This window comes from Gorilla gorilla, chromosome X, assembly GCF_029281585.2.
Source record: "Gorilla gorilla gorilla isolate KB3781 chromosome X, NHGRI_mGorGor1-v2.1_pri, whole genome shotgun sequence".
Classification (NCBI taxonomy): Eukaryota; Metazoa; Chordata; class Mammalia; order Primates; family Hominidae; genus Gorilla; species Gorilla gorilla.
The window spans coordinates 152,459,152-152,470,360 of NC_073247.2; the positions used below are offsets into that span (position 1 = coordinate 152,459,152).

General features: G+C 40.2%; 1 long non-coding RNA gene across 1 annotated transcript in view; it reads left to right on the forward strand.

The window, feature by feature from the left end:
- Positions 1-1,619, forward strand: part of LOC109024765 (uncharacterized) — a 51,521-nt gene extending 49,902 nt beyond the window's left edge. Inside the window, exon 6 of the long non-coding RNA XR_008675742.2 lies at positions 648-1,619. This is a non-coding gene — a long non-coding RNA (uncharacterized lncRNA). The remainder of the gene's footprint in view (positions 1-647) is intronic.
- Positions 1,620-11,209: the final 9,590 nt, after the last annotated feature.

Genomic DNA, 11,209 nt, shown 5'->3' on the forward strand with positions numbered 1-11,209 from the left:
ATATTGCACAATTCATGTCTGTGAGCACAAAGATGGTGTCATTTGTGTCAGCTGTTTCTATGTTCCCTCTACATGCACCTAAGCATCTTAAGGGTGGAAGTTGTATCTTCTTTATGTCCCATAAAGGGCCTAGCACAGTGCCTTCTATAGAGATGCTCAGCCAATGAATGAATGCATGAAGAATAGAATCAGTATATATGTGTTGGTATGTATCCGTGTGTTGGTTATTTGCACAGTTATGTGGTGTAACAGTGACAAGCCACAGACAAGCCAACATTGAGTGGACCAGAACTGTCTCCAGGTTAACACCAACACAAATCACCGAGGAGAGTAATTAAAAGAACAAAGAAGGACCCAAACACACTGACCCACATCTCTCTCTAGTACACATAATTGCATGTTAGAGAAGCACATGTTTATTGTTACTAAGTACCTCTCTTTTTAAAAAGGCTTTTTTGTTACCACACACTCCTGAATGTCAGGCAGGTGGCGATTAATATTTAAGTGACCTTTGCCGATTCTCATTTCCTCAAAAAACGGATGAGAGACTGAAGAGGTTGTATAACCAACCAGTGGCCTGTGACACCCCAAATAGCCTTTTGTTTAACACCAAGTCTGTTAATGAAGCATCTGATTGCTCCTACCAGATGTGTGGATTGTTCCAGAAATCAATGACTACATTCAACTGGGAGCCTCCTGAGTTCATTCGGCCCTTTAGCCATCTCATGCTTAGTGTGCTGAAATTGATGGTTGAGGAGGCATCAAATAAGCTGTCTACATCAAATAAGCCTGCTACAACCAGAAAAAAATCCCAACAAAGTAAGAATTAGTTATTTTAATTATTTAACATAAAATGTAAAGTTTCTGATATATTTGGCTAGATGATATGATTAAATTGCTGATAACATAATTTTGTTTGTTACATACATAAATAGAAAAGGAAGATCAGTTTCTTTGTTGTTTTCAGGATTAAATACTTTTTCGAAAATTAAGAAAAGGGAAAATTAGGACAGATGCCACCTTTTCAACTACCAGTCTCTTTCAGGATAGTGAGAGCAGACTAAGATTCCAGAGTCTGTACTAATTAGAGTCTATGCTACTAATTATCGGTATAATTTGGGATAAGCCTTCCACTCTTGGGCCTCAATTACCTTGTTAGTAGATCAAGACATTGGACCAAATATCTATGGGCACTTTCAGCTTTGAGTGTTTGTAACTTCGTGAAACATCTTCGCCTTTATTTTTTTATACAGGGCCATGTTGGAGTGATAACCAATAGGGAAGTAAGAGCCATATACTTTTGGGGGGTATGTCTTTGAGCATAATCTCATGGTGGAAGAGTGCCTTAGCTTCTAGAGCTGTGTTGTCTAGTACCGAGGATGTGCTATATATGTAAAATACGTACCACATTTCCAAGACTTCTTCTGAAAATTTTATAAAATATCCTGTTATTTTTTATCTTTATTATATGCGGAAATGATAACATTTTGTATATGTTTCGTTATATGAAATACGTTATAAAAATAATTTACCTGTTACTTTTCACTTTTTAAAATATGCTATTCCAAATATTGAAAATTATACCCATGGCGCCTATATTTCTTTTCTTTTCTTTCTTTCTTTTTTTTTTTTTTTTTTTTGAGGTGGAGTCTTGCTCTGTCTCCCAGGCTGAAGTGCAGTGGCATGATCTCGGCTCACTGCAACCTCTGCCTCCCAGGTTCAAGCAGTTCTCCTGCCTCAGCCTGCCGAGTAGCTGGTATTACAGGTGCACGCCACCACGCCCGGCTAATTTTTGTATTTTTAGTAGAGATGGGGTTTCACCATGTTGGCCAGGATGGTCTCGATCTCTTGATCTTGTGATCTGCCCATCTTGGCCTCCCGAAGTGCTGGGATTACAAGCGTGGGCCACCGCGTCCGGCTAGCTCCTATATTTCTATCGGACAATCCTGGTCTAGACAGTTATTCCTGTTATATTTGACCTGAGTTCCAGTTCAAAAACCTCCCAAGGTTGAAACCATCCAAACTAGTGGCACTTAGTCTTGGATGCACACTGGAATCACATTGGCGTATTATGAAAAATAATGATCCCTTCCTCCCTATGGTTCTAATTAAACTGACTCATAGTGACCTTTCTTATGTGCTCTGAATTTTTTCCATAAGGCCATGGGTGGTGTAATCATAAAAAAAAAGACTTTGTTATATGAATGCCAGAAACTTGTGTACATCCAAATTGGACAGCTACTGGATTAAGGGGGCATGAATCACTGAAGCAGGCTTAGCCCTGACTCTTAACCAGTCTCAAGGGCAAAACTGTTTCTCTCTTCAGTACTCAAAAATCTAGCAAACAGACATGAAATCGTACCTTGAATTAATTCTGTCTTAGCTGCTGCTTCTTGTTTGAGTTTCTGAAAATCAGCTTATTATACTGCATCTTGTCTCCCAGGGAGATACTTGACATTGCTTGGTCTGTTTTCAGAGGGGAAAATGGAGCTCAAGGAGTGTGGCTATCTCCTAGGTAAAGAAAATTTCTTCCAGCAGATTTTTTTTTTCTACTGGGGGATTTTTTTGGACTCCTAATATATTGAAGGAAGTAAAAGTAGACAATGTGGCTTGATAGAAATTGGACGGACCTCTAACATGGAGCAAGCAGCCATCGATTTCATGTTGATTTCTGATAGCATAGGCTGTTTTTTTTTAGCCTCACCCTCAAATTTTGGGGTTTGCCCTCACTGAAGTCTGCCATCCCTATATGCTCATAAGATCTATAGTTAGTTGTGGTTGGGCCCTAGATATGGGCCTTAGGTAAGAAGGGAAGCTGCTCCTTTCCTTTCCTAGTTGTCCTCTTGATTCTCAGAGCCGTAGGTACTTGCCCAACTTCTATGGTTGACTAAAATCGGAGTCCCGGTAATAAATTTAGAACAGATTTTCAAAATAACTAAAAACCTAGGCTTTTAAATCAGACTCTATTGAATTGTATCCTGTGATCCTGGTAAGTCACAGAACTTCCTGACACTACAGGTGCTTGAAAAAGAGGTGCTGAGCTATTGTGATCATGAATGTCCATATTTGATGCCATCTTTAGTGGTGGTAATACCTTGGCAAGGTATAGAGAGTTGATAAAAGCTCCAGTAAATAATCCTGTGTGTCCACAGTGCCTTAAAACTCTACCAATCCTCTGCCCAAGGTTTTTGATCAAATACTACTTCCCTGAGTGAAAGATTAAGTTAAAGGTGTATTCGTTGTTTGAATGGCTTTTGGAGTGGCTCTGCCACTTACTAGCTATATGGCCTTGGGTAAGTAACTTAACTTCTCTGAGCTCCACTTGTAAAATAGGAATCATAATATCCACTGCATAGTTTTGTGAAGCTTTCATGAGTTGCTCTACCTATTTTTCACACCTTGCACAGTGATGCCTCCAGAACAGAAGCTAAAGAAATGTTTGTAGAATGAATAGATGAATTTATGAATATTAATCTTGTGAAAGTATATGCTTACAGAATTGCCCTCTGTTTGGGTCAGTCTAAAGGTACCAGAGTTTAATTTGGTAGCTAATTGTCAAAGCCTAATTAGTTTCTCTATCAAATACTTAGACTCAGCATATCTCCATTCCCCTGGCATTTTCATAAAATAGAGGCTAGACATTGATGGGAAGCTGGGAAAAGCACCTTCTACCACAGTACACATTTTGCAGAGATAGAGATATTTTAGGGGGTCAGATTGTCCCTAAATGTGAAAGATAAATGAGGGTAAGTTCTAGTCAAATATAAATAAATTTTACTAAATAAGGAGTCATTAAAATGGACAAGTACATATTGGATCAGTATTTAAATATTATTGAGACATGTACATGTAGGTGCTTGAAAAAAAAGAATTCTCTGAACTACTTATATAAAGCCCTGCCCAAAATAGAACAATAAGTAACTAGGGCCTAACTTTTTTAGAACAGCTGTAAGAGGATAGTACTATTAAGTCATCAAAGAGACATTACATGGAGCCATGGATTTAGATTATTTTTTGTGTCAGGTAAAGTTTGAAAAGATAAAATCACTGTTTGTTTTTTAGGACAGATTTTCTGCAAGTCCATTGTCATACTATAGTCATAACCTAAATCACATTTGAATGAAACTTTGAAATGAATGAAACTGGAAACCTCTTGTACTTAGGTAGTTGTGGCTACAGTGAATAAAAATGACATGCTTTGCGGTTATGTAAAGTGTAGAAAGACTCAAGATCGAATGCCAATTAATAAAGCCAAGTCACCTGCACAGCTTCATTTTATTATTTTTTAATCTCATAAATTATTTTCTCTTGGCATCTCCATCCTAGAAGCTCTATGGAATAGGGGAAGGGAGCAGGAACTTGCAAGTGTATCGGGATGGAGTGAGAAAGAGAAAAGTAGATACAACCAGAGTAAGGAGGCTGGATGTACAGCCAGTCCAGAAGGTGCTATGGTGAGCTGGTTCACAGAGTCATTTGGGGCTTTACCCTAGCCCACATGCATAGGCAAACATAAAAACATATGCATTCACAATGTCATTATTTTCAATTTAGTTAACAGCTTTTCTAATCAACATGGTGTTTCATAGCAATTAACTGTAATTACAAATCCAAGAAACATTTTTTTTTTCTGGGTAATTACTTTCCTGATTCTTGTTCCATCATTTTCATTTAATTCTGAAAAAAATTTAACTGCCATTTTGACAAGTGTTTAGTGTTTTTAAACTGATTGTGTATACCCTATTACATAAGTACTTTATGCATACATTTCTACACACTTTTCCCCAATCCAAAAATGTCTATAAATGTTTGCAGCGACTCCCTATCTGGAGGCTGGTTGCACACTTACTCTCATGCCTATGATTGCTTGGAAGGGACTGTCACCACTGCCAAGGAAGAACGTTTTTGACAATAGAACTGCCAATTAATCAGTGGCAGACAAGAGAAGAATTGGCTCCATATTTTCTGATGGCGACTGGCCACTTGGCAGCCGGCCACCAAGTGAGTTATTGATCCATTGGAACTCAGCCTACTTGGATTGCCATGATGGGGTTTCTGTCAGCAGGTTATTACAACCGTGCGCCTTGAGGAGATGAAAAAAATTTAAAAAGACAAACTTAACAGGTTTAAACTATCTAAAGTGAACTATATGATAGGCATTGGCAAGCTGAATGGCAAAAATACTGACCACTTGGATTTAGATGTATTGAATGAGTCTCTGAAATTCAATTAACTGGCCCAGATGGCAGCTGAAATTCTGTTTGTGGTGAGGAGGGGGAAGATTAAACAGTACTGATACTTGCAATGAGTTCTTAATTAGAAGGGCAGAATAGACGGAGGGACACCAAAGAGATAGGATCAAGCTCCAGTTCAGATGCTTATGAGCTGTGTGACTTCTGTTTGTATAATTCTTTTTGTTTTGTTTTTTGAGACAGAGTCTCCCTCTGTCACCCAGGCTGTGGTGCAGAGGCGCAATCTCGGCTCACTGCAACCTCCGCCTCCTGGGTTCAAGCGATTCTCCTGTCTCAGCCTCCCAAGTAGCTGGGATTACAGACAAGCACCACCACGTCCAGCTAATTTTTGTATTTTTAGTAGAGACAGGGTTTCACCATATGGGCCAGGCTAGTCTCGAACTCCTGACCTCAAGAGATCCACCCATCTCGGCCTCCCAAAGTGCTGGGATTACAGGCGTGAGACACCACATCCAGCCTCTTTGTATATGTTTTTTAGCGGGATAAATTATATCGTGTGTCAAAACATCTAGGACTGTACTTGACACTGAGTTGGTTCTCTGAAATCTCATTTCTCTTTTTTGCTATAAATCTTAGGGTTGTGTTATCTTATAAAGAACCGAGTTTTGAGGATCATTTCATTCTCAGAAAATTTATTTTTATTTATTCATGATGGCATAGGAATGACTAATTATTAACCTGTAGACCTATGTCTTTTTTATGAACTTTTAAAACCTTTCTACCATTGTGCTATAATATAAGCATTTTAACCTATTATTTATCTTACCAGGTGCTAAGATAATGACCAGGTGCTGTAATTATTTTATTTTAAAATTATCAATTATTTTATTTTCAATGATTTAAAATTGTGATGTGAAAGGAATACTAGAATTGGAATACAATTGCACTGGCCAATAAATGCAGATTTTTCTAGAATATGTTCAGCTATTGTGTAAAAATGATGTATGAAAGCTACATTTTCCTTTTTTTTTTTTTTTTGACAGAGTTTTGCTCTTGTCTCCCAGGCTAGAGTGCAATAGCATGATCTCAGCTCACTGCAGCCTCCACCTCCCAGGTTCAAGCGATTCTCCTGCCCCAGCATCCTGAGTAGCAGGGATTACAGGTGCCCGCCACCATGCCTGGCTAATTTTTGTTTTTATTTTTAGTAGAGACGGGGTTTCGCCGTGTTGGCCAGGCTGGTCTCGAACTCCTGACCTCAGGTGATCCACCCGCCTTGGCCTCCCAAAGTGCTGGGATTACAGGCGTGAGCCACCATGCCTGGCCGAAAGTTATATTTTCCTTATAGGTTTTTATCCCTTTGTTCTATTCTCTCGGAAGACGTTGATATTTGCTCTCCTAATTTCTACCGTGGCAAGGCAAAGAACAATGAATTACCTCTAATGGTGCTACTGACAGTGACAACTGATGGCTGCTTGTCTGTATTGGTGTGAATGATAAGCCTGGTAGCTCACAGCCATTCTATCACACACAACTCACCTCAGCCTAGATGGCTGATTTCTCCATGGCTCAGCCTTCTTTCATTTATTTTATTTTATTTTTCTTTTCTTTTCTTTTTTTTTTTTTTTTTTTTTTTTTTTTTTTTGAGATAGAGTTTTGCTGTTGTTGCCCAGGCTGGAGTGCAATGGCATGATCTCGGCTCACTGCAACCTCTGCGTCCCGGGTTCAAGTGATTCTCCTGCCTCAGCCTCCCGAATAGCTGGGATTACAGGCATGTGCCACCATGCCCAGTTAATTTTGTATTTTTTTTTTTTTTAAAGTAGAGATGGGGTTTCTCCATGTTGGTTAGGCTGGTCTCGAACTCCTGACCTCAGGTGATCTGCCCACCTCGGCCTCCCAGAGTGCTGGGATTACAGGCATGAGCCATCACCCCAGGCCTCTTTTCTTTCTTTCTTTCTTTCTTTTTTTTAAAAGAGATGGACTCTCACTCTGTTGCCCAGGCTGGTGTGCAGTGGCTCAATCATAGCTCACTGCAGCTGCCAACTCCTGGGCGTAAGTCATTCTCCCGCCTCAGCCTCCAGAAAAGCTGGGACTACAGGCACGCAGCACCATGCCTAGCTAATTAAATTTTTTTTGTTGTTTACAGGTTGGGTTTCACTATGTTGCCCAGGCTGGTCTCAAACTCCTGGACTCAAGTGATCTTCCTGCCTCCCTCCCAAGTCACTGGGATTGCAGTTGCAAGTCATCATGTTTGGCTCATGTATTCTTTGGGAACACCTACGAGCCCAGCATTAAGGGGCTCACTCATTGTGACAAATAATTCATTCAGAAAGTATTTATTGAGTCTATTTACTGGACCAGAGACTCTGCTAGGTGACAGGACTGTGGAGATACCCCTAAGACATAGCTCCAACCATAGGGTGCTTATCGTCTAACAAGGGAGCTAAGACCTGTCTGTAGATAACTCTAAAACAAAATAACCCCAGTGTCACAAAGAAGAAAAAAATTGCTCTTGGAGTTGAGAGAAGGAAGGAAGTTGGGGAAATTCAGGAAAGGCTTGACTCTTTTTTTCATTCATTCAACATACACAGGAGAATGAGACTATACTAAGCTGGTAATACAAAGACAAAACACTATTTGATCTCAAGGAGTTTATCCTCTAGGGAAGGCAGATACTCAGACTAGTAACAGCATCCTGGGATAAGGTTAAGTGTTATGGACAACTGAGGTAAGAACAAAGTGATGTGGGTGCCTGGGGATTGCTCTCTTTAAGGAAAACAAGGAAGGAGTCATGGTCTAAGCACTCATTGAACTGGGTTTTCTTCGGTGAGCATATAGTCTAGTGAATGTGACTGCCGCGCCCATGAATAATTCCAATACTAGGTAGAAAATGCCGAGTGCCCTACAAGAAACTCAGACATAGGGCTATAAAGTAGGTTCAGAGGTGAGTGTGTTTCCTTCTAGCTGGGGTCTCAGATAAGGATTTACCAAATAGATCAGGTTGGAGGTGAGCTTTAAAAGCTAAGCAGAAGTTCAACAGGGAAAGGAGTGAGGGATGTGGTAAAACAGAAGAAATAGCTTGAATAGGCCGGGCGCGGTGGCTCACGCTTGTAATCCCAGCACTTTGGGAGGCCGAGGCGGGTGGATCACCTGAGGACAGGAGTTCAAGACCAGCCTTACCAACATGGAGAAACCCCGTCTCTACTAAAAATACAACGATTAGCTGGGCATGGTGGCATGCGCCTGTAATCCCAGCTACTTGGGAGGCTGAGGCAGGAGAATCACTTGAACCCGGGAGGCAGAGGTTGCAGTGAGCAACCTATATATTATATATATATTTATCTGGTCCTCAACAGCTAAAAATGGCCTAGCCAGAATGTTGGCAGCCAAGGCAAGTTGGGCAACCAATACAATGTCATGTCCGAGCTAGAGAGTTTCAAAGAGCTCCTCCATGTATGATATAAATCACATCAGGAGAGCTCGCAAACAGTAAGGTTCACCTGTGGTTACACTTAAGGCTGTTCATAAAGTCTAGCAATAAAACTCTTTCTTTTCCATGTACCAGGTGTCTTAGTTTTCACACTCCCACCACAACTTGAAATGTTTAATATGAAAGTGTGACTATCTGCAAGTAACACTAAAATATTGTCACAGGAGGCTTGTTCACAAGAAATAGGCACAGCCTGGGAACAATGATCTGCAAAGCTCTGGAACCTGCTTTTGTTTGCATTTACCCTCCTTGTAGTTTTGGACACACTCAAGTACAGCTGCATTTGGCAGCTGGTCCATGATTTGGTCTATTCTCACTGTGTCCAAAACTGCAGACTCTGCAGATGAATGTCAGTGTAAACATGACTCTTTCTGATGGGTTGCCCTAACCTTTGGTTCATTTAATCTGGTACTTGGTCATCACTAAGCACAAAGGCTGCTGTTACAAGACAGAGACATCTTAGTGAGTACTGGAAACACCCACAAATCTTCCCTCTCAAATGAGCTTTAGCACGTGAGCTCTGAGGTCCCTTTGCAGATTCACAAGCAGCTGGAAGTTTCTGAGACACTGAACAATTAAAATGGACCTCTTCTTGAGAACTCTGTGGCTTACACTGTCAAAGCTCTAAGCAAACGTTGTTTTGTAGGCTCAAAAGTTGGAACTCATACTGAATTGGAAAAATTATTGTATGTCTTAATCAGAAAAGGATTTAGGGTAGCTAGTAGCAGGCGTTCTGCCAGGAGTCTCACAGCCCTCCAAGGTTTAAACCTTAAGTATCTTCTTCCCAATTTATGTGTCTTGCATCATAAAATGGGTCTAAGATAACAACATGTTTAGATAAACATTAATTAAACCTTTAGCTAAAAAAGTTGTTTGCCTCCTTAGAATATTTGTTGGAGAGGGGATGTTTTGGATGGGTCCTGTTTGTTTAAAAAGACTACCCAAGGGAGTTTCCCAAAATAAATGTCCTTGTGGCAGAGACTCAAAATCATTCATAGAATGGAACTGGAAATGTAGAAATGAGAGAGCCCAAATTCAGAGGTGTTAGGTTCAGCAAACAGAGCATGACGTTTGGTTCGAGCCCACCTGTAGGACCTTGAGTAAGCCAATGTTTACACTCAGTTTCTGCATCTGAAAAAATATGGCAAAGAAGATGTGCTTACATCACAGAATTGTGGTGAGGGAGGATTAACTAAAATACTATACTTTGGGAAATAGTTTGTAAATTTCAAAGTGCCATTAAAATGTAATGAACTACTATTATAATCATCACTGTCTGAGGTCCTACAGCTTATAGCCACCTCGTCAGTTTTTCGAAAAGAAATAGAGAGAGAGAGAGAGAGAGAGAGAGAGAGAGAGAGAGGGAAGAGAGAGAGAAAGCACTCTTATCTTTCCCCACTAGATGGCAGGCGAGCCACTTGGTAAAGTACTGATTGACTTAGGACTCTAGAAACCACAGCAGTATTTTGGTTTGTGAAGCAGCGTAGCAATGGACAAAGGGTGAATTAGAAGTCATGAAAAGCAGAGACAGCCTGTATCCCATCGGTTTGCAGTTTACCAGCATTTCGTGTGTATGAAAACATGGTCTTTTTCTTTTGGCTGTGAGAAAAAGGATAGCTAAACAAATAATTTATCTAAGAAGGAAAATGTTGAGCCCACTCAATTACAGCTAACAGACTTAACGATTATTTGTAACACCACTTTATAGGTAATGTCTTCATCTATATCAGGGATTGACAAACTGCTTCTGTAACAGTAAATATTTCTGGCTGTGCGGGTTATATGGCTTATGTTGAAACTATTCAGCTTTGCCACTGTAGCAGAAAAGCAGCTTGAGACAATATGAAAATAAGTCGGCATGAATAGGTTACTATAAACTTTTATTTATGGACACCGAATTTTGAAATTCACATAACTTACACTTGTCACAAAATATTCTTCTTTTGATTTTTTTTTGAGCACTAAAAAATGTAAACATTATTTTTAGGTGAAAGATCGTACAAAAAATGACCATAGGCGTGATTTGACTGGCAAGCAGTAGTTTGCAGATCCCTGGGCTAATGTTAAAGACTTCTTAGCTATCAGATTGGCAGTCTCCTCAATCTATATATTTATAACTCTCATAACACATATTTCAATGTGGTTAGTATATTTTTTGCATGTATAAATTACTAAAAATCCATGTGATATTTTTGCCTACGTCTGTTATTGTCTTGTTTGTTAAAGGCTATAGACAAAAAAATTCAAGTAGTAGGCCGGGCGCGGTGGCTCACGCCTGTAATCCCAGCATTTTGGGAGGCCAAGGCGGGCAGATCACCTAAGGTCAGGAGTTCGAAACCAGCCTGGCCAACATGGTGAAACCCCGTCTCTATTAAAACAAAAAAATACAAATATTAGCCGGGCATAGTGGCGGGTGTCTGTAATCTCAGCTACTTAGGAGGCTGAGGCAGGAGAATCGCTTGAACCCAGGAGGCAGAGGTTGCGGTGAGCCGAGATTGTGCCACTGCACTCCAGCCTGGGTGACAGAGGGAGA